Source organism: Elephantulus edwardii, unplaced genomic scaffold (genome assembly GCF_000299155.1).
Source record: "Elephantulus edwardii isolate Elephantulus edwardi_28Jun2011 unplaced genomic scaffold, EleEdw1.0 scaffold00020, whole genome shotgun sequence".
Lineage (NCBI taxonomy): Eukaryota > Metazoa > Chordata > Mammalia > Macroscelidea > Macroscelididae > Elephantulus > Elephantulus edwardii.
In genome coordinates, this window is record NW_006399770.1 from 18,636,078 (window position 1) to 18,656,958 (window position 20,881).

Sequence of the window (20,881 nt, forward strand, 5' to 3'; positions counted from 1 at the left end):
TCCGCTCTGTCCTGTGCCAATCGCACTGTCTCTGACACTCCCATCCCAATTATCCCAGTCACTGAATCAATCCACCTCATAGAGGGCTGAAGTTTTGTTTTCTTTGTCTCCAAGGAGCACCCTGGCTGAATACTCTTTGAGACATATCTGTTTGTTCTTTTGGCAGTCCATGGAATATTCAATAACTTTCCCTAATATTACAGCTTATATCCAATTAAAAATACCAATAATTCTCCTATTATCCTTATTCACTGGGTAGATATAATGTAATAGACAGATTTGGCTGTTAAACTGAGGGACTATAATCAATGTCTTAAACTACCATTTATGTAAATTACTGAATGGAAAGATAATTCATCTTATAAACATTTACCCAAAACTCAATAAAAGGTTTAAAAACGATATGAAGGCATTCCAATATTAATAAATAGAGAGGCATATTAATCTTATTTTCTATTACTATTCTTAGATAATTTCATGTTAGAATTACTAGGGAAAATAGCTTCACTTATTTGTTATATTCTAATCCTATTAGAAGAAACAGGATTAAAAGTATGAAAATTACTACTCACAATAATAAACTATACACAGAAAACCAGAAAAAAAACCAACAAAGAATCCATTTGGTCTATTCCTCAAGATAAAGTGGAGCATCATGAAAATGAATTTACATAGATATATTCATAATTTTAATTCAAAGATTTATTTCAGATATATTTATGTAATACAAAGACATAATAGAATTATTTTAAGAGCTTTAACACCTGAAAAAATCTACTATTTCACTTTTAAGGCAATATGATTGTTTTCACATAGGAAATATATGCACAACATGTAATTGGTTTGATATAAATAGAGTCATACTTTAGTATATCAGATTCATTCCTAGGCCTGAGTAATTTCTGAATTGATATTCCTTTACCTTTGAGATTCTGATTCCTCTACAATAGGGTACCTGAATCTGAGTCGCATGTCTACTCCATTGTCCCTATCATGCTCAGGGCCGATATGAAAATATGACCGTAAATATAAGACAACAACAACAATAAAACTGACCAAAAAAAAATCCTTTACCACTAGAAAGAGAAAAGATAGGAGTTGTCAACAACTCCAATTCTACTTGGACTCACAATCAATTATTAATTAAGTAGGAGTTGTCAACAACTCCGACTTTACTTGGACCCACAGTTAATTCCACATGGTCAGAAGTGAAGAATCAAAAAATACATGTTGCATTGAAAAAATTTGCTCTCTAAGACCTCTCCAAAGTGCTTAAGAGCAAAAAATATCAGTTTAACACCTTAAGTAACTGACCCAAGGCATTTTCAATTGTTTTGTATGCATCTTACAGCTAGACAATCACCTTTGTGATTAGTGGTGTGAACTTGGGGGGAGGGATCGTAAAACAATGAAATAATTTTTCTTTTACTTTTCCAAGAGGGTAGTGTACTCAGCCAGAGGGTTCAGAGAAAAAAAAGTTCAACAATGAATGAATTAACGGAAATCCAAAGTCTCTGTAAATTTCCATTGAATAATAAATAAAAAAAACAACAACAAAAAAAACAGTGGACAGACAATAGTAAGCAGAAACAACAGAAAAAGAAACAAGGGAAAATAGCAAAAGCAAAACCTGGCCTGACAATAATCACACTTTAGTGTGAATATGCCAAACAAGAGAAAAAGAGTAACAAAATGGATTTAAAACAAACAAACAAACAAACCAAGCTCATCAATATGTTGCCTACAAGAGACACATCTGGAAAGTAGAGAGAAAGACAGACTCAAAATCAAAGGCTGGGGGGGTGGGGGGAACACATGGCAAATTGCAATTAAAAAAAAGGAGGAGCAGCAATCCTAATCTCAGATGAACTAGACTTCAGAATTAAACCACCATAAAAAATAAGGAAAAGCATTACATACTGATTAAAGGCACAATAGATCAAAAAGACATAACCTTGGTCAACTTATGCACAAAATGATAGACCTGCAAAATGCAAAACACAAAAGTTAACAGAACTAAAGAAATAGACAGTACCACAATAATGGTAGAAGACTTCAACATGCCACTATCACAAAAGGATAGGTCAACTCAAAAGAAACTTAACAAAGATGCAGAAGAGCTAAATTAACTATCCAATCAGCCAACTTGACCTTGTGGATGTATTCTGGGTATTGTACTCAATTAAAACTCAATTCACTTTCTTCTCAAGTGCACATGATACATTCTCCAGAATCTATCACATATTCGGACAGAAAGTAAGCCTCGGCAAATTCAAAACCATTGAAATAATACAAACTGATCTCCTCAAATCACAATGCCATAAAACTAGAAATTAACCACAGGAGAGTAAAGCTTCCAAAACCATCCATGTGGAAACCAAGAAAGTTTACAGAATCCTACAGGGCCTCCACAAGAAGAAGACTGATAACACAATTAGAAAATGGGCAAAAGACATGGAAAAAATTTTCACATTGAAGACATTTGGATGGCCAACAGACACATGAAGAAACAATGAAAGTCACTGGCAGTAAGAGAGGACCAAATCAAAACCACAATGAGATATCCTCTCACTTCAATAGCAGTGGCAAAGTTTAATAAGATAGCAAGTAATAAATGTTAGAAAGGATGTAGTAAGATAAGAAATCTTATATACTGTTGGAATTGTAAAATGGTACAAACACTCAGAAAGGCAGTTTGGTGTTTCCTCAGAGCTTAACATAGACATTTCCTATGATCCTGCTACTCCACTGCTTGGAACATACCCTGAGAAAATGAGAACTGAGGCACAAATGGAGACTTGTGCACCAATGTTCATAGCAGTGTTATTCATCATTGCAAGAACATGGAAACAGCCCAAATGTCCAACCACCATCAAATGTTTTGAGAAATCATGGTGTATTCACATGATGGAACACTATGTAGCACCCAGGAGCATGGATTTTGTAAATGACTACCTAACTTGAGGGACTGAATAGCATTATGCTAAATGAACTAAGTCAGTACCATAAGGACAAATACTGTATAAGACTATTATTGTAGAATGTGTCTGAGCATCTAAGGGGAGGAAGATGGGAGTAGAGAGGTGAGAATGAGTGGAGGTGGTTGGGTGAGGGGTAGTTAATCATAGAGTCATACAATTTGATGGGTGGAAGGAGGGGTAGATAAAGGAAATGGGAAAGATCTTATGTGAAACAACAATATGTATGAACTTTGAAAATAAACTAGTACAAAATAAAAATTTTACTAGAAAAAAGTAAAATAAGGATAACAGAAGAAGAACTGATGCCTTGAATTGTTGGCAAACAATATACTATGGGATGCCAAAACAACAAACAAACATATCTTAGAAGAAGTGCAACCAGTGGGCAATATAGAGGCAAAGAGACTTGGTCTCAGTTGTTGTTATTATCTTACATGTGATCAGGTTGAGTTAGACTAATAAGCGATCCTATGAACAACCTATCCAAACTCTGTCCAATCCTTCGCCATTCTCACAATCTCTGACATCCTCAAAGCCATTACTGCAGTGATTGTGTTCTTCTTCATCATCATTCCACCTTCCCAAGCATGATGTTCCTCTCTAAGGAATAAGCTCTCCTAGCAACATGCCCAAAGTATGTCAGACAAAGCTTCATTACCTTTGCTTCCCAGGAGCACACTGGATGCACCTTCTCCAAGACTTATCAACTTGTGTTTTTGGAAGTCCTTGAGATACTCAGCATTTTTCTCCAATACAACAATTCAAGGGCATCAACTATTCTTCTGTAATCCTTAGTCCTGTCCAGCCTTCTAATGTCAAGTCAGTGATTGAATACACCATAACCTGAATCTAGTGTCTCTTAGTCCTCAAACTGTTATCATTGCTCCTCAATAATTTGGAAAGGTCCCTGACTACACTTTCAAAGTGTAATACATTCCTTGATCTTATTACTAACAAGTGTATTGATTATAGATCCAAGTAAGATGAAGTCATTGACAGTGTCAATCTTTTCTTCGCCTATCAGTTCAAAAAAGGTAAAGCAGTAGAATGTGAATATTTTCAAATGATATCATCAATATGTTGTTGTTGTTTGTTGCTGTTGTTGTGTACCATCAAGTTGTCTGTGACTCGTAGCAACCCTATGTACAACATCCCTAAACCCTGCTCTATCCTGTGCCAAACTTATTGTCTCTGACAATACTCCCATTACTACAGTCACTGACTCAATCCATCTCATTGAGGGTCTTCTTTTCTTGCACTGTCCCTCTACTCTCTCAAGTATGACATCCCTTTCCAAGAACTGGTCCCTCTTTGCAAAATGTCCAAAGTATGTCAGATGAAGCTTCAGAATCATTGCCTCCAAGGAGCAGACTGGTCTCACACTCTCCAAGATGAACGTGTTTGTTCTCCTAGCAGTCTCTCTCAAGTTACGTAGTTTAAAAAAAAAAAGTTACTCCGAAGTGCTACACAGTATTGCACTGTGGGACTGTACCACAATTTCTCATACTATTCAGTTGTGGTTAGACATTTGGGCTGTTTCCATGTTCTTGTGATGGTGGATAATGTGGCTATGAACACCAGTGTGCAAATCTCCATTTGTGTTTCAGTTCTAATTTCCTTGGTGTACATTCCTAATAGTGGAATAGCCGGGTCATACAGAATTTCTATGTTCAATATTTCGATGAAATGTCAAACTGTCTTTCCAAGTGGTTGTACCATTTCACAATCCCACCAACAATTATGTAAGTTTTTATCTCTCTACATCCTCTCCAAGATTTATTGCTTGCTGTCCCACTAAACTATGCCCCTGATACTGGGTTAAGATAATAAATCATTGTGGATTTGATTTTGATCTCTCTTATTACCAGTGATTTTGAGCATTTTTTTCATGTGTCAGTTGGCCATTTGAATGTCTCCCTCTATGAATAGTATCATTTCTTTTGCCAATTTTGTAGAAAACAAACAAACAAACAAACAAAAAACCAAAACACAAACTGCCGACTGGGTACAAATATTGAGTAATACCATATCACAAGTGACTCATAACAAAAGTTTACAGAATACTTCTGGGCCTCCAGAAAAAAAAAAAACCACAAAAAAAACCAAACAACTGATAAACCAACTACAAACCGTGATCTCTTAGTTTAAATGTATAAATCAATGTGTTTAATTAAATTTGAGAAGTTTATGTTAATTATTTCTTTTAACATTAGATTTGTCATTTATTTTCCACTTCTTTAGGTCCTCAAAGAGGATCGATTAAGATTCCTAGTTCTTTAGAGCCTTGATCTTAGAGCTGTTCTGAAGTATCACTCTGCTTCTATTAATTCATTGTTCAGCTTATGAAGATCCAACTTGAAAGTGATTTTTCTTTCTAGAAAGATCACAGATTCCTGAAAAATGGCCAATATTTTCTGTGCAATTTATTGCCTCTGAATACCTGCTGGAGGGTCAGCTATGGGTTGTTTCTGACTCCATGGTACACAACAACCCCTGAACCAAATGCTGAAAGGTGTCATCTATAATTATAATTATTACCAGAATAAATATTAAAAGTAAAATATAAGAAATGCACATTCAATAACAAAATATTAAATACTGCAATTTATATTCATTGTGATAAATTTTGTTAAATTAAAATTTCTCCACTGATCTCTCAGATTTTGCTGTACTCTTCAAGTTATTTTGCTATTTTATTCACTAATTCAAAAAGTATTTTTTAAAGTACAGATCACATAGCAATATAGGAACAAAACTTGGACAAAAAGGAAGCATTTATTCTTCCATTTAAGCATAAAATAAAGCATAATCAAACACATATCAAAAGCATTTCAGGGCTTATCATTGCCATATTATTTATAGTATTTTTACATTAAATAAAATATATTTTGTTTTAGTATTTCACTATGTATATACTTATATATAACTCATGATATCAATCTATTTCTGATATATTACTAAGATATTTTTTCAGTAACTTAAAAATCTATATTTTATATCTTCTGCTTAATGGTTTTAAGTAGTTCTTAAAATTTTACGTTGATGCCACTCAAATAACAAATAATCCATTTATAAGACTAGGTTGCTACACCTTAATTATCCAAACTGAATAATCATAAATATGAAAGAAAATTTAGAATGCACAACTCTCCATCTGATGTTTTAAAATAGAAATTATTAAACAGAAGCTACTATTTGAAAAAGTGCTCAGTTAACAGCCATGACTGAATTTTTTTCCCAGTTTGTCATTAATTACATTAACAGAATGCAAAACCCTTCATCGAATTTAGCATTTACAAAGTGAATACACTGAGAGATAATTTCTAAGGCCTTGTTTAGTACTGAAAACATAATTCTATTGTAAATGTCATAGAAATATAATGAGGTAAGAGAAGCTGCAGCTGAAATATTTTAAAAAAAGTTTCCTATCATACGTAATTTCTTTAAGTATAATTTGAGACAAATAATGAGCAGTTCACTCAACACTTGCTGTTCTACTTAAGGAAGTTGGCTCCTTTAGATGAAACCCTGCCAAGTTTCCTCCATAAATTCTTCTTTCAGGTGTTTAATATTCAGTCATAAAATATAATACTCGTGAGTAACTGAAAATTTCAGTAAAAATAAAAATCCAAAGTACTGTATTCCCAGAAGACATTTTAAAGTGCTTTATGTTAATTTTGTGACATAAGTTGAGAGAGAGTTTGTTGATAAACTAAAGTATTCTGACAGGTTGAGTGAACTGTAAATATTTAGATTCAAAAGTGTCATAAAAATAGTCACACCTGGTTAAAAAGGTAAAATCACATGAAGTTGGCATTTGTAGCACAAAAGGCATAAAAAGGCATTCTCCTATTTTTCAAATCTACAAAGTCAGAATTAAAGTAGACTTGTTGTAATTAACTTTTTATAAAATCTCTGTCAATTGGCTCTATAGTATAGTAGTTGTCTAAAAGTACACTGAGTCTAGAGGAGAAATGCAAACTGAATTAAAAAATTAATATAGAAACTGTCCATACAGATTAGGTTTTCTGAACGTCACATGAATTGCAAAAATATTTCCACTATGCAAGCACCAAGTACATCTACATAAGTAATGGCGAACTTTTCTTTTTAAACAAAAAAGTAATGCACCTTTACAATGCACGTCTGTTTTCTCAGAGAACACAGAAATATGTAGATATGCATATCACATATACAAATGTATATATGTGTTCATGCATATAGTATTCTAAATAAATATAAATTCAAACTCACTGCCTTTGAATAGGAAGGAACTCTTATCAAACTCTCCAGTAGTTAGATATTCAGAGGTTGTAAATCACAAAGAAAGATATGTTGTCCTGTGAAATAGCTGATTAACTGCTTGTCATTGTGTTGGCAATGCAACTCCTTAACTAGTAGGCCAACGAAGACCCCAGGATGTTGCTTTTGTATGCCATCGAGTTGCCTGTTACTCATAGCGACCCTATGTACAATACCTCTGAATCCGGTCCTATAATGAATCAATCTCATTGTCTTAGCCAGACCTAATTTCTCCAGTCACGGGGTCAATTCATCTTATCCTGGGTCTTCCTCTTCTGTGCTGTCCCTCCAACCTTCAAAGCATTATGTCCTTCTCCAAAGACTTGTCCCTTCTGGCCACATGTCCCAAGTATGTGAGATGGAGCTTCAAAATGTTTGTCTCCTGGGTACAGCTTGGTTTCACCTTCTCCTGAAGATACCCATTTGTTCTCTTGGTAGTCCATGGTATGTTTAATACTCTCCTCCGGCACTCTCCAGCACCACAACTTAAAGGCATCAATTCATCTTCTATCATCCTTAGTCATTGATCAGCTCTTCGATGCATAGCAAGTAATTGTGAAGACCATGGTTTGTATCAGACACACCTTACTCCCCAGATTGATATCATTTGCTGTGTCAGAGCTGGACAATGACTACGTATGATAGAAGAAGAATCAATGCCACTGAGTTGTGGTGCTGGAGAAGGTATTGAATATACCATGGACTACTAAGAGAAAAAAATAGGTCTGTTCTGGAAAGGGTAAAAACAGATTGTTCCTTGAGGCAAGGATTTTAAAATCTGTCTCATATGTCTCCAGGAGACAGAATTCCTTTAATAAAGACATCATGCTTGGAAGGGGCAGAAGAGGAAGACCCTGGTTGAGATGGATTGGCACAATTACTATGGCAATTTGATCAGGGGTGTCAGAGACTCAGCATAGGGCAAGTTTCAAAGCTATTGTCTATAGTGTTGCTACGGGTCAGAGTTAACTAAACAGGACATAAGAATAACAGCAACATACACATCAAAATGCTCTGTAATTCAGAATAGTGTTTTACAGTCATTATTTCATTTTATCTGTTCATATTAATGTAATGAAAATGACATATGAGACTTTCATTTTTAACAAAATTCACATAAAATAATTTTAAAAATATATATGGCAAACTACTAAAAGATGATTCCCAAATTAAAAAACACTCTTCATTTTGCATAAAAAGAACTTAAATTTATTTAAATACGTAATATTGACAGTATTCTATACATATTTTGATCCTCTTTCAAAATAAGTTTATCTGATACTTTTTACAAATACATATTATTCAAAATAACAGAAATTGAGATAACATTTTTAAATTGACAAAATGTTTTATATATTTTCCATACAACTTGGCAAACACTTGGAGACTTTATTTTAAAATTCAAGTTGGAAGTATTATTTACATGTAAAGAAACATCAGGTACTACCGTCTAATATTTTAATTGCCATTTTAGTACTTTGACTCAAAGTGCACATTTCTTTAGCCAATGTATTATAAAGGTCAAAATATGACCTTTGTCTATAAGAATTACCTCTGCTCTTTGTCACTTAATAAAGTTAATAGCAGAATTTAACTTTTATATTTCTTTATCTTTGCCTTAGCATAAATTATTAACTTATTTTTAAAGTAAGCATTCTCTTTGAAATAGTAAAAAGAAATAATATACTATTTTCATCATTTCGTAAAGAGTTTAACTCCAGATTTTTGGAACTTATTTCTACATATCAACATTTTTTAATTACCTGATTCTACTGAATTTTTTTAACTCTAGAAAAATTATATATCAGGATATAAACAATTCATAGAAACATTTATATGTATGTATTATTCATGTTTTTATTTTCAGTTGTCATTAAATCAATTCCAGCTCACAAAACTAAATGGTCTACGGCATAGAACTGACCTAGTAAAAAAACAGATAACCAAGTTTTTTCTTCTGTAGAAACTCTGAAAGTATAGTCTATAAGGAGTTGCACTGCTAACACAAAAGTCAGTTCTCTCTGAAGAATCCACTAGTGGCTCTGTGCGAAGAGGACAGACTATCTACTTCTATGCCATTTTCAGCCTTAGAAAACTCGCTTGACAGTCAGGTATGAGTTGGTTCTGTCAAATTGGCAATGAAGTCCTTTGCTTATATGAGGTCTCTTTCCTTCTCAAGTGAACTTGACAACTGCCTTTTCTATGTCTTTGAAAAATTAATTTGGCAACTATATTGGGATTGTGTTGAACAGGTAGATTGCTTTTGGTAGGATTGTCATTTTCACTATATTAAGTCTTCATATACATGAACAGGAAACATTTCCCCATTTATTTATGTTTCTTGTAGTTTCTGGCAGCATTTGTAGTTTTCTTTATAAAGGTCTTTTGTGTCTCTAGATAAGTTTACTACCACATATCTCAATATGTAGTTGGCTATTGTAAATAATATTTCTTTTTCTTTTTCTGTGTCTCTTTTGTAACCCTAGAGGAATCCCATTGATTTCTGTATATTGATCTTGTATCCTGCCAACTTAATAAATAGGTTTTCTAGGTCTAAACAGTTTGGTTGTTCTGTGTATTTTTTGGTGGGCTTTTTTGGTTTTTCTTTCTTTCTTTTTTTCCTAGTCCTTGGGGTTTTCTGTATATACCATCATACTGTCTGCATATAATGAAAATTTTATCAATTCTTTGCCAACTTGTCTCTTCTTTCCTTCCCTTTTTGTTCTCTAGTTTTTGTTGCTCTAGCAAGTACTTCCAGTACAATATTAATTAAAAGTAGTAAAAGTGGGCATCCTTGTTTGGCCATTGTATGCAAGGGAATGTCATTAGTCTTTCTCTATTGAGAATGATGTTAGCACTTGTTTTTTATATAACTTTTCAGTGTTTTGAGGAAATTCCTTTCTATTCCTATTATGTTGAGTGAAATAAATCAATCCCTAAGGACAAATATTGCATAAGATGACGATGATCATAAAAACAGAACTATTACTATTAAGATGTGTACCTAGTCCAAAGAGGGAAAGAGAGGTAGGTAGCAGGATGATTTATGGAGGGTGGGGAGAAATCTTGAGATTGTAGAGTTTGGTGGGAAGAGCTAGGAAGTGAAAGAATTAGGAAAGATCCAATGAAGACCTGAAAAGGTGGAGTAATGATGTGCATAGATCAATGGTGATTAATTTTATTAAATACAATGTATGGAATGATAATGTGAAACATAGTATGAATAGAGGCATGCATAAAACACAAAGTATACATAAGTAAAAAACAATGTCTATAAATGAAATGTAATGTATACAACTTTTGTATGTAAACTAATACAAAAGAAAAACAGAAATTGACAATGAATAATTGTTTTTATATTTTATTTCATGATGTCACTTGGTAGGTTTGAACTCTATTCAAATTGCGACTGATCCAGGTATGATAATCTTTAAAAAATTTTTCTCTTCTTCTTTTGTGCTTCTTTACTATATAACAATGAAATATTTCTTTTAATGAATTCTGTGGTTCTTCTTGTTTTTAGGTCTGATAGAGCTGGTTCCAGTTCATAGTGACTCTATGTAAAACAATGCAACACTGTCATTTCTCTATTGTTCCTGTTTTGATTGCTTTAGAATCAAACACAACTCAAAGCAACCCTATTAACAAAAGTCCTGAAACCCCTCTACAATTATCATTATCAAAGTTCATAGAGTTTCCAGAGGCATGTTGTTTAGGAAATGGATGCCTCTCTTGCTTCCAAACCTGTCATAGTATGTTATTGTCGTTATGGGCCATTGGGTCACCTGCAATATATAGCGACCCTATGTACAGCAATTCTGAAACTTTTTCTCTCCTGAGCCAGTCTCACTAATTCCAAAACACCGAACCCCCTCACTCCAGTTACTATATCAATTCTTCTCCAGGGTCTCCCTCTCCTGTGTTGTCCATCCACCCTTCTGAGCACAATGTACTTCTCCAAGGACTGATCTCTCCTGGCCATGTGCTCAAAGTAAGTGAGAAGGAGCTTCAAGGTCTTAGCCTCCAAGAAGAGACTTGATTTCACCCTCTCTAAGACAGACCTATTTATTTCTGAATTAGCATCACAATTTCTGCTGTGATCAATTAAGCCCACTGTTACAGACACTGAGCCAATTCATTTTGTTGAAGGTCTTATTTTTTGAACATTCTCTACATTTCCAAGCATGATATCCAGGTATTCCACGTTTTTTATAACATGTTCAAAGTATATGAGAGGAAATCTCACAGTCCTTTCCTCTACCTTCATTCTAATTACACTTCTTCCAAGAGAGATTTATTTGTTCGTTTGGAAGCTCATGTTGTATTCAGTATTCTTTACCAATACCACAATTCAAAATAGCAATTCTTCCCTTTCTTTTTTATTTACTGTCACGTTGACATGTGCATATAAAGTAACTGTAATTGCATGGTTAAAAATTGGGAAGGGTGTATGCCAGGGATATGTCCTATCTCCATACCTTTTCAATCTATATGCAGAACAGATTGTCCAGGAGGCTGGGCTCTATGAGGAGAAATATGGCATCAGGATTGGTGGAAGATTCATCAACAATCAGTGTTATGCAGATGACACAACTCTGCTTGCTGAAACTGAGGAGGACCTGAAGTGCTTGCTGCAGAAGGTCAAGGACTGCAGCCTTCAATATGGTTTAAGGCTCAGTATCAAGAAAACAAAGATTCTCATCATTGGGTCAATTGGCAGCATCACGATTGACGGTGAAGAGCTTGAGATTGATAACAGCTTTAGTTTGCTTGGCTCCACAATCAACACTCTTGGTACCAGCATCCGGGAAATTAAAGATGTATTGTTATGAGAAAGTCAGCTGTTAGGGACCTCTCCAAAGTACTGAAGAGCAATGATGTCACTCTGGAGACTGAAGTGCACTTGATACAGGCCATGGTCTTTGCAATCACTTGCTATGTGTCAAAGAGCTGGACAATAACGAAGGATGACAGAAGGAGAATTGATGACTTTGAGCTATATTGTTGGAGAAGAATATTGAATATACCATAGACTGCTAAGAGGGACAACAGGTTCATCCTAAATAGGGTTCAATCAGGCTGTTCCTTGAAGGCAAGGATTCTGTAGCTTCATCTGACATATTTTGAACACGTTGCAAGGAGGGTTCAGTCCTTGGAGAGGGATATCACGCTTGGGAGAGCGGAGGGACAGCACAGAAGAGGATGACCCTTTGTGAGATGGGTTGATTCAGTGACTGGGGTAATTGGTGTAGGTGTATCGGAGACAGTGAGGTTGGTACAGGATAAAGCAGGGTTTAAGGTTGTCATGCATAGCGTTGCTATGAGTTGCAGGTGACTCGAAAGCTCAATACAACAACAACAATTTACCATGGCTTGGGTTGGGTGCATGTTGGTCCTCAGCAGATCTGCCTAATCCAATAATCTGTCATTTATTTCTTAATTCCAGTTTTGATATGCACTGATTATGGATCTAAGGGAAATGAAATTTTAGCATCTTTACTCGTCATTTTTACTGATTGTAGTTTATTAAATGTAAACCAGATATATTGAAAAGTATATAAGACTACAACAATTTTAACAGTATGTATAAACACTATAAGGTAATTTGTATGGGTTTTACTTTTTAATTTTGAAAATAAATGTTTTCATATGGCAATATGAAGCATTTTTCTCAGTACAGACTATAATATTGCAAAAAGTCCACCGAAGAAAAGTGAAAGCAAGGGAATATGCTCAAAGTTGAAAGTTTAGAATTCCAAATTGAAAGGGGAATACTTGGAAAGAATTGTATTTCTATTTATGGCTAAAACAAACCTGTTATACAACATTCCACATTTCAGGAGCAATCTATGCCTTACAACTATAGGAAAAAGGGTTTTGTCCTCCCAAAACAAAATAAATTTAATATAGTAGAAAAAAGGTGTTCCTTCCAAAACAAATTACTTTTTTTAATTAGTTTTAATGAAAATTTACAGAGATTTAAGGTTTCCAGTCATTGTTGCACTTTTCTCCCTATCCACCCCTTCCCCCCCATTTCGTTGTTCTTGAAAAGAAAGAAAAACTCTTTCATTGTTATGCCACCTTTCCCCCCAAGTCCACTCCACTATGCAGCCTTCACTTTGCAAGCAGTAATGGTATCCACTTCCTAAATAACATGCCTCCAGAAACTCTATGAACTTTGATAAATGATAGTTATAGAGGGGCATCAAGCATTTTGTTCATAGGGTTGCTATGAGTTATGCTCAACTCAAAAGCAATCAACATAATAACAACATATTTAAATACTATGTTTTGAAGTAAAAATACATTGTAACTCAAATTATAATGCTATTTCACTTGAACTACAAATTTAGCAAAGGATTATGTTAACACAATAGATGAGAAGAGGAATAAAGTCAGAGCTTCAGTGTTAATGGCTAATAACCTGGGAAGGGAGATTAGTTATACATAAAATCTCATTGTCCTGGATTCATAGCTGAGCTTCCAGTACAAAAGATACTTCCCATCTAACTCCTCAAGAGCAGCTGGTTCGAACTGTCAGGAAGGCACTACCATTGAGTTAGCAGTGTTACTTCTGGTGTGTTAGGTCACCAGAGCTGTTATAAATAACTACATGATTTATAAAAAAAAAACAAACATTTCTTTGGTGCCTACAACATATCCTCTATGAAAAAGATATTCTGAAGAAATGAAGTGACAACTTCCATATGAGGAAATGAGAAGAATTATCTACAACCCTCTTGCTGTTGTTGTTGTTATGTGTAATCAAGTCTCTTGCAACTCTTAGCAATCCTATGTACAATATCTTTGAACCCTTTGAATCCTGAGCCAACCCCGCTGTCTCTCACACAGCTACATCCATAAACCAAGTCATTATGTCAATCAATTTCATCCAAGGTATTCCTTCCCTGTGCTATCCCTCCAGATTTTCAAACATGATTTTCTTCTTAAGGATTGGTCCCTCCTGGCAACAAGCCCAAAACAGATTGAGAAGGAGCTTCAAATCCTTTGCCTCTACAGAGCATGTTTGTTTCACCCTCTCCACGACAGACCTGATTGTTCTCTTGGCAGTCCATGGTATGTTCAATACTCTTCTTCAATACCACAACTGAAAAGCATAAATTCTTCTTCTATCATCCTCAGTCACATCTAAATCTGATTCATAGCAAGTAACTGCGAAGATCATGGCTTGGATGAGGCCCACCTTAATCTTTAGACTGACATTTTTGCTCTTCAGCACTCTGGAGAGGTTCTTCACAGCAGATTTTCCCAATGCAATCTGTCTTTTGATTTTCTGGTTGCTGGTGCCAATACTGTTGATTGTGGAACCAAACAAGCTGAAATTGTTAACAATGACAATCTCTTCTCCAGGTATTATGATGTTGCCAATTGGGCTAGTGGTAAAAATCTTTGTTTTCTTGATAAAGAAGACTACAGTCCTTGACCTTCTGTAGCAAATGCTGCATGTCCCCTCAGTTTCAGCAAGCAAGATTATGTCATCTGCATAGTGCAGGTTGTTGATAAGTCTTCCTCCAAACCTGATATCATGTTCTGTCTCTTAAAGTCCAGCTTCCTATGGTTCTGCATATAGATTGAAAAGGTATGGAGATAGGATGCATCTCTGACAATCACCTTTCTTAATTTTGAAGCATACAATACTTCCTTGCTCTATTATGAGGACTGATTCTTGGGCCAAGCACAAGTGTCACATGAGCACAATCAAGTGTTCTTGGGATTCAATTCTTCTCTAGGTTAGACACGATATGCTGTGATCAACAGAATCAAATGCCTTGCATCATCAATGAAGCACAGATAGACATTTCTCCGGTACTCTTTGCGGTCAGCCAAGATCCATTTAACATTGGTTATAATGTCTCTAATGCCATAGCCTCTTCTAAACCCAGCTTGCACATCTGGCAGTTCTCTGTCATTGTAGTTTCTGCTGTTTTGGGGTAATATCTTCAGCAGAATCTTGCTTGAGTGTATTATTAGTGATACTGTTTGCTAATTTCCAGATATCTAAATAATTATGAAAAGAGTCTCCAACTTTCTTTCAACGTTAGAAATACTGGGTATACTCTTTTGCGTTCCCAAGCTTTATTATTCACCCTTCTTTCCCCTATACTGGGAATGAACAATCTGAGCCTGAAAGCTTGCATTACCAGATTATTTTGTAATCTACTTTCCAGGATAGACCCTTCAAGTTACTAACAGTAGTTTGGAAAGAAAGAAGACAAACAGAGTAATTTTCTCCAAGCTTTCTGCATTTGTGACAGAATCTGTCAATGCTTGTGTCCCTACTGCCACTAGTAGAAATCTCTTCTAGAGTTCTCATTCTCCTGGACTCCTGCATCACTATTTCAGTTCCTGTCACCTCCAGTCCAAGAAAAGAGAATGTAAGTCACCAGCTTCTTCAGCTGACTGTGTCAATTTCCTATGCCCTCATCCCTCTGAAATCATCTTGGAGGAATTTGTTTCCTGATGGAACTGTGACCAAAAGTAAAGTTAAGAGACTTGAGAAGTCAGAAGGGGCTTAGAAATAGCAGTTGTCTTATTTCTAGTATACAAACTTCAGGGATTCTAATGATCAGTAAGGTTCATTGTCTTGGATCTTCTATTTAACAAGTCAACCTACCGTGTTTTATTAGATTCACTCAAATATAGACTTAATAAGGCAGTGGTTTAATCTATTTTGTTCACAGAAGTATTTAAATTTTCCAGAACAGGCCTACACATGTTATTTCAATTCAAAGCTACCCCATGTGAAAAAGTACCTCATAAAAAGTTTTCTGGAAAGTAATCTTTATGGACACAGATGTTGCTATTGTAGTGTACCGTTGAGTTGGAACTGACCCATAGCTGGGTTTTCAGAGGCAGTTAATCACATGGGAGGAGAGTGCCCATCCTTCTCCCATGGAACAGTTGTTGGCCTCGGATCATGTCTCTTTGGAATTGCAAAGCAGCTTCTTGAAACTAGGCCAACAGAACCCCCTATAAGCACAGGTATCGGATCTTTTCTCCCATAGGAGTGGGTCCACCACTTTTGATTAGTAGCTGAGTGGTTAAAATTAGCCCCATCCAGGCTATCCAGAGTAAAACCAAAACCAAACCCACCTAACTCATGGCAACTCTCCACCAGGTTTTCTGGGCTATACATCTTAACAAAAGCAAACTACTTCATCATTCACCCACAATGTACGAGGTGGGTTTGAACTACATGGTTTTCAGTTACCAGTCAACCAGACAACATGTTATACCATCAGGCCTCTATTTCTGCATACAAACAAACAAACAAAATTCCATCTCAAACTTGTTGCTTTTGAGATGGACCTAGTACATATCTGATTATCCAGCAGGTTTCACAAGATTGTAAATCACATAAGAGATTACCCATGTTTAACCATGGAGCTGCTGGTAGATTTGAACCATCAGAGAAGTGTCATCTTTGCATTAGCAACATAATTCCACATCGACTATCACACCAACTGTCAGTGAATGAATCCCAGACAAATCATTCGTTCATGGCTCAAATATAAAAGTGAAATCCATTATCTTCCAGTGGATTCTTACGCACAGACACATTATAAGAAAGAGCACAATTGTTTCACAGGGTTTCCAAGACTGCTGTTCCACAGAGAATAACAAAACCATGGGACTACTAACACAAAAAATCAGAGGTACAGACACTCCAGCCTCCAAAAGAAGAAAGGTGGCTGACTGCTTCCATAAAAATTTATAGCCCTGAACACCCTATGATGGAGTTATTTTCTGTCTTCTAGGGTCACTATGGGCAAGAGTCCATTTTAAGTTAATGAGTTTAGTTTCATTATTTTAGTTTCTTTTAAATCCTTATGGAAATGACTCAGCTGTTCTTCCTTGACAGAACTGCTTATGGGGTGACAACACTGACTTTTTTAGTAGTAATCAAGTGTTTAACCACTATACAATCAGGACTCCATTACACAATAATGGATCTACTTAAATAACTTTAAATTAAGAATAATCTTACTTGTTTAATAATTCTCTCTAAAAGAGATATACAAAAAGAAATGCAATGCAGCAAATATAATATTTCATGATATGTAAAGAAAAAAACAGCTTTGACAATGTGTGAAATTTAAAAACACTACTGCCAAGTTCATTTGTAATTCTTTCAAAATTAAATTCTAGGAGAAGATCAATTCAGGAGTCTGAAAGTCATTATTGTATATGTCAACTCTATCAGGAAATAATATAATGGGGAAAAAACCCAAAAAGATTGTAGTTAAAGACTTTTCAACATGTGCCTCTGCAAAAGCAATAGTTTAGCATAATTCCAGACTGTTTCCATAAGATATTCCCTGAGTAGCAAAACTTCTGTTCCCATTTGATATTAGATCTTTATGGAAATGTATGGTAGGTCTAAGCAGACTTTTAATTGCATATTCAGGGACATGACTGATATTATATCTTAAACATGGCATAAAGTTCTCAAGAAGTATGTCAGTATTGTAAGATTTATTTAAAACATGTATTTATTGTCTATTCAGATGTCCAAATTTGTCAAGCCATCCCCCCTCATCACAGTTCTTTTTCTTACATGCTAGATGGTTAATGAGTCTTTTCAACTATTTTCTGTGGTAACAGAAAGCTGCCAAATGCTTAGCATTCTAGTTTAATTGAAAAAATCCATTTGAGATTGGAGCTGAACCATAATTCAAAGGAAAGAATGAGATTAACCACATAATCACAGACATAAGTGCTGTACACACTGCCCTACAGTGTGTGGCACCCTTAAGCCAGCTGAAGAAGCCAGTCTTAGAAACATGAGCAGTGGTTCCACATTACCGCTTAAACTACGAATTCAGCACATTTTTATCAAGTGACACAAAAAAATGCCTGAAGTGGTATAAAATACTCTGAAAAAAGTACACATTCACCTTTCATTCTCTACATGACCAACGTTAAACAAGGCTGTCTACTAAAGGTTAACTGCACGTATGGCTCATTTCTGTAATAATAATGATAGATTAAAAAATGGTAAAAGACTTTGATTATTATTTTTGTTGTAAATGATATACAACTCTCAAATTAAAAAAAGTGTCAGAAGGCATATTTATTTATTAATATATTCATTGTGTGTTTGACACTATATAGTTGTGAATAAACACACAATTCCCGTCTTTTTACAGCTTAAACCAAACACCAGTTGCCACCGAGTCAAACCTGACACATGGTGACTTTGTATGTTTGGAGCAGCACTGTGTTCCCCAGGGTTTTCAGTGGCTGATTTTTTTTTTTTTATTTTAAGAAACAAATCCTCAGATCTTTCTTCTGAGGCATCTCTGGGTACATGTGAGCTTCCAACCTTTTCATTGGTCTGAGCAATTATATACTTTCACCACCTGGGGCCTCCCCTCAAATCGAACATTCCAGAAAGCAGAAGCTTACAGTAAGTCAAAAGTTAAAAAGTGTAAAAGTAAGAAAGATGTATCAGTATGGGGACTGTCATAGGATGAGAGATTTCAATGAGTATGGGACATTGAGATACCTGATCGAAGTGAGAAAGTGAGAAATGAAACCATCTTGGAGAGCAGGCCAGGCAGAGACTAGCAGATGCCCAACCATCAAGGCAGGATCAAGCTTGATACATTCAAGGGCCTGTGCTGAGTGGAAACAAGAGTAACAGAAGCAATTGATTATTCGAAAGAGATAAGTACATGGTGCTTGAAGATCACTTATGTCCCTGCAACACCTTTGTAAGAACTTTGACTTTTATTATGTCTTGAAAAGACTGGAGCAATGAGGTAACATTTTCATCGACTTTTCAGCCAGGTATTACCTGATAGTAGTAATTCCAGGCATTTAAAGAATAGGAAAATAGAACAGAAACAGAGAATTCATTTAAAATGCTCTTAGAATTATCTGAGAAGAGATAGTATAATAGCAATTAATTGGCACAAATCCAGTAGTTAAACATATAGCCACTGAAAAATAAGCGATTTGAATCTATTCGCTACTTTGTGGGAGGGAGATGTAAGATTCTATTTCTATAAAGATTAAAACTGTGGAATCATACAAGGGTTGTCACTCTACTAAGAATTATACACATTTGTATTGTAAAATGAATTGAACTATATCATGCTTATAAAGATTGTTTTCTCAAAAGATGGATCAGAGACCTGGGAGTAAAGCCCGAAACCATAAAGTTCATAAGAGACAAACTAGGACCAAGCTTAGAGGGTTTAGTCTATGATATAAAGAGACTGCCTAATATAGTGAGAAATGCATAATCTGAAGAGGATAAAATTTATGAATGGTACCTTTTAAAGATTAAATCCATTTGTGCACCAAAAACTTTTTCCAACAGGGTGAAAAGAAAACTTATTGTCTGGGAACAAACATTTGGCAATACCACCTCAGACAAGAGTCTCATAGTGAAAGTTTATTACAGAATACTCCTGGGCCTTCACAAGAAAAAGACTGATGACTACAAAATGGTAAAAAGACAAGGAAAGAACTTTCACAGAGAAAGATATTCAAATGGCCAACAGACACATGAAGATATACTCCAAATCACTGGCAGTAAGAGAGATCCAAATAAAAACCACAATGAAATACCATCTCACTCTAATAGCAGTGGCAAAATTAACATGACAGCAAGCAATAAATATTGGAGAGGATGTGGTGAGATAGAGACTCATACATTGCTGGTGGGATTGTGAAATGGTACAACCACTCTGGTATACAGTTGGGCACTTCCTCAGAAAGCTGAACACAGAAATTGCATGACCCAGCTATTCCACCGCTTGGAATATACCCTGAAAAAATAAGAACTGAGGCACAAATGGAGACTTGTACACCAAAGTTCATAGCAGCAAAATTCACCATAACAAGAACATGGACACAACCCATATACCCATATGAAATAGATTGATAAGTAGTGGTACGTTCACACAATGGAATACAAACCAGCATGCAGGAGCAATGATTTTGTAAATCACTACCTAACTTGAGAGGGACTGGAGAACATTATGGTGAGTGAACTAACTCAGGACCATAAGGATAAATACTGTGTAAAAACATTATTGTAGAATGAGTTTGAAGATCCAAAGAGGGTTGGGGGACTGGATGCAGAGGGGTGAAGATGGGCAGGAGAGAGTTGTTAATCATAGGATCATACGATTTGTTGGGTCAGGGCGGGGGCAGGCAAAAGAAATGGGCTGTGTGAAAAACAATGTATTTGAACCTTGTAAATAAACCAGTATAATAATGATAATAAATTATGGGGAAAAAAAATAAAAATGCCCAACTATTTGAAGAAGAATTTAACACTCACAGTTCTATAATACTCTTTTGGGATAATAAAAAATAACTTCAGCTAACTATTTAATTACTATGTAATTCAGTAAACATAGAAATGATAGTGAAGTGAAATAATTGTCCTGGACATCCTTTTAGCCACTTGGACACTTTATCAAAAGCATATAGCTCATAAATGAGACTCAAAGTAAAAAACTCAAACTCATTGCTTCTGAATAGCTGACCCACCAATGTTGTAAAGCATATGGAAGGAGATTGTCCATATTCTCTTCAAGCACTCTGGGTGCTTTTTTAAA

General features: G+C 35.4%; 1 protein-coding gene across 4 annotated transcripts in view; it reads right to left on the bottom strand.

Moving 5' to 3' along the window:
• Positions 1 to 20,881, bottom strand: part of COL11A1 (collagen, type XI, alpha 1) — a 380,126-nt gene that overhangs the window by 253,045 nt on the left and 106,200 nt on the right. The gene's annotated exons all lie outside the window — the stretch shown is intronic.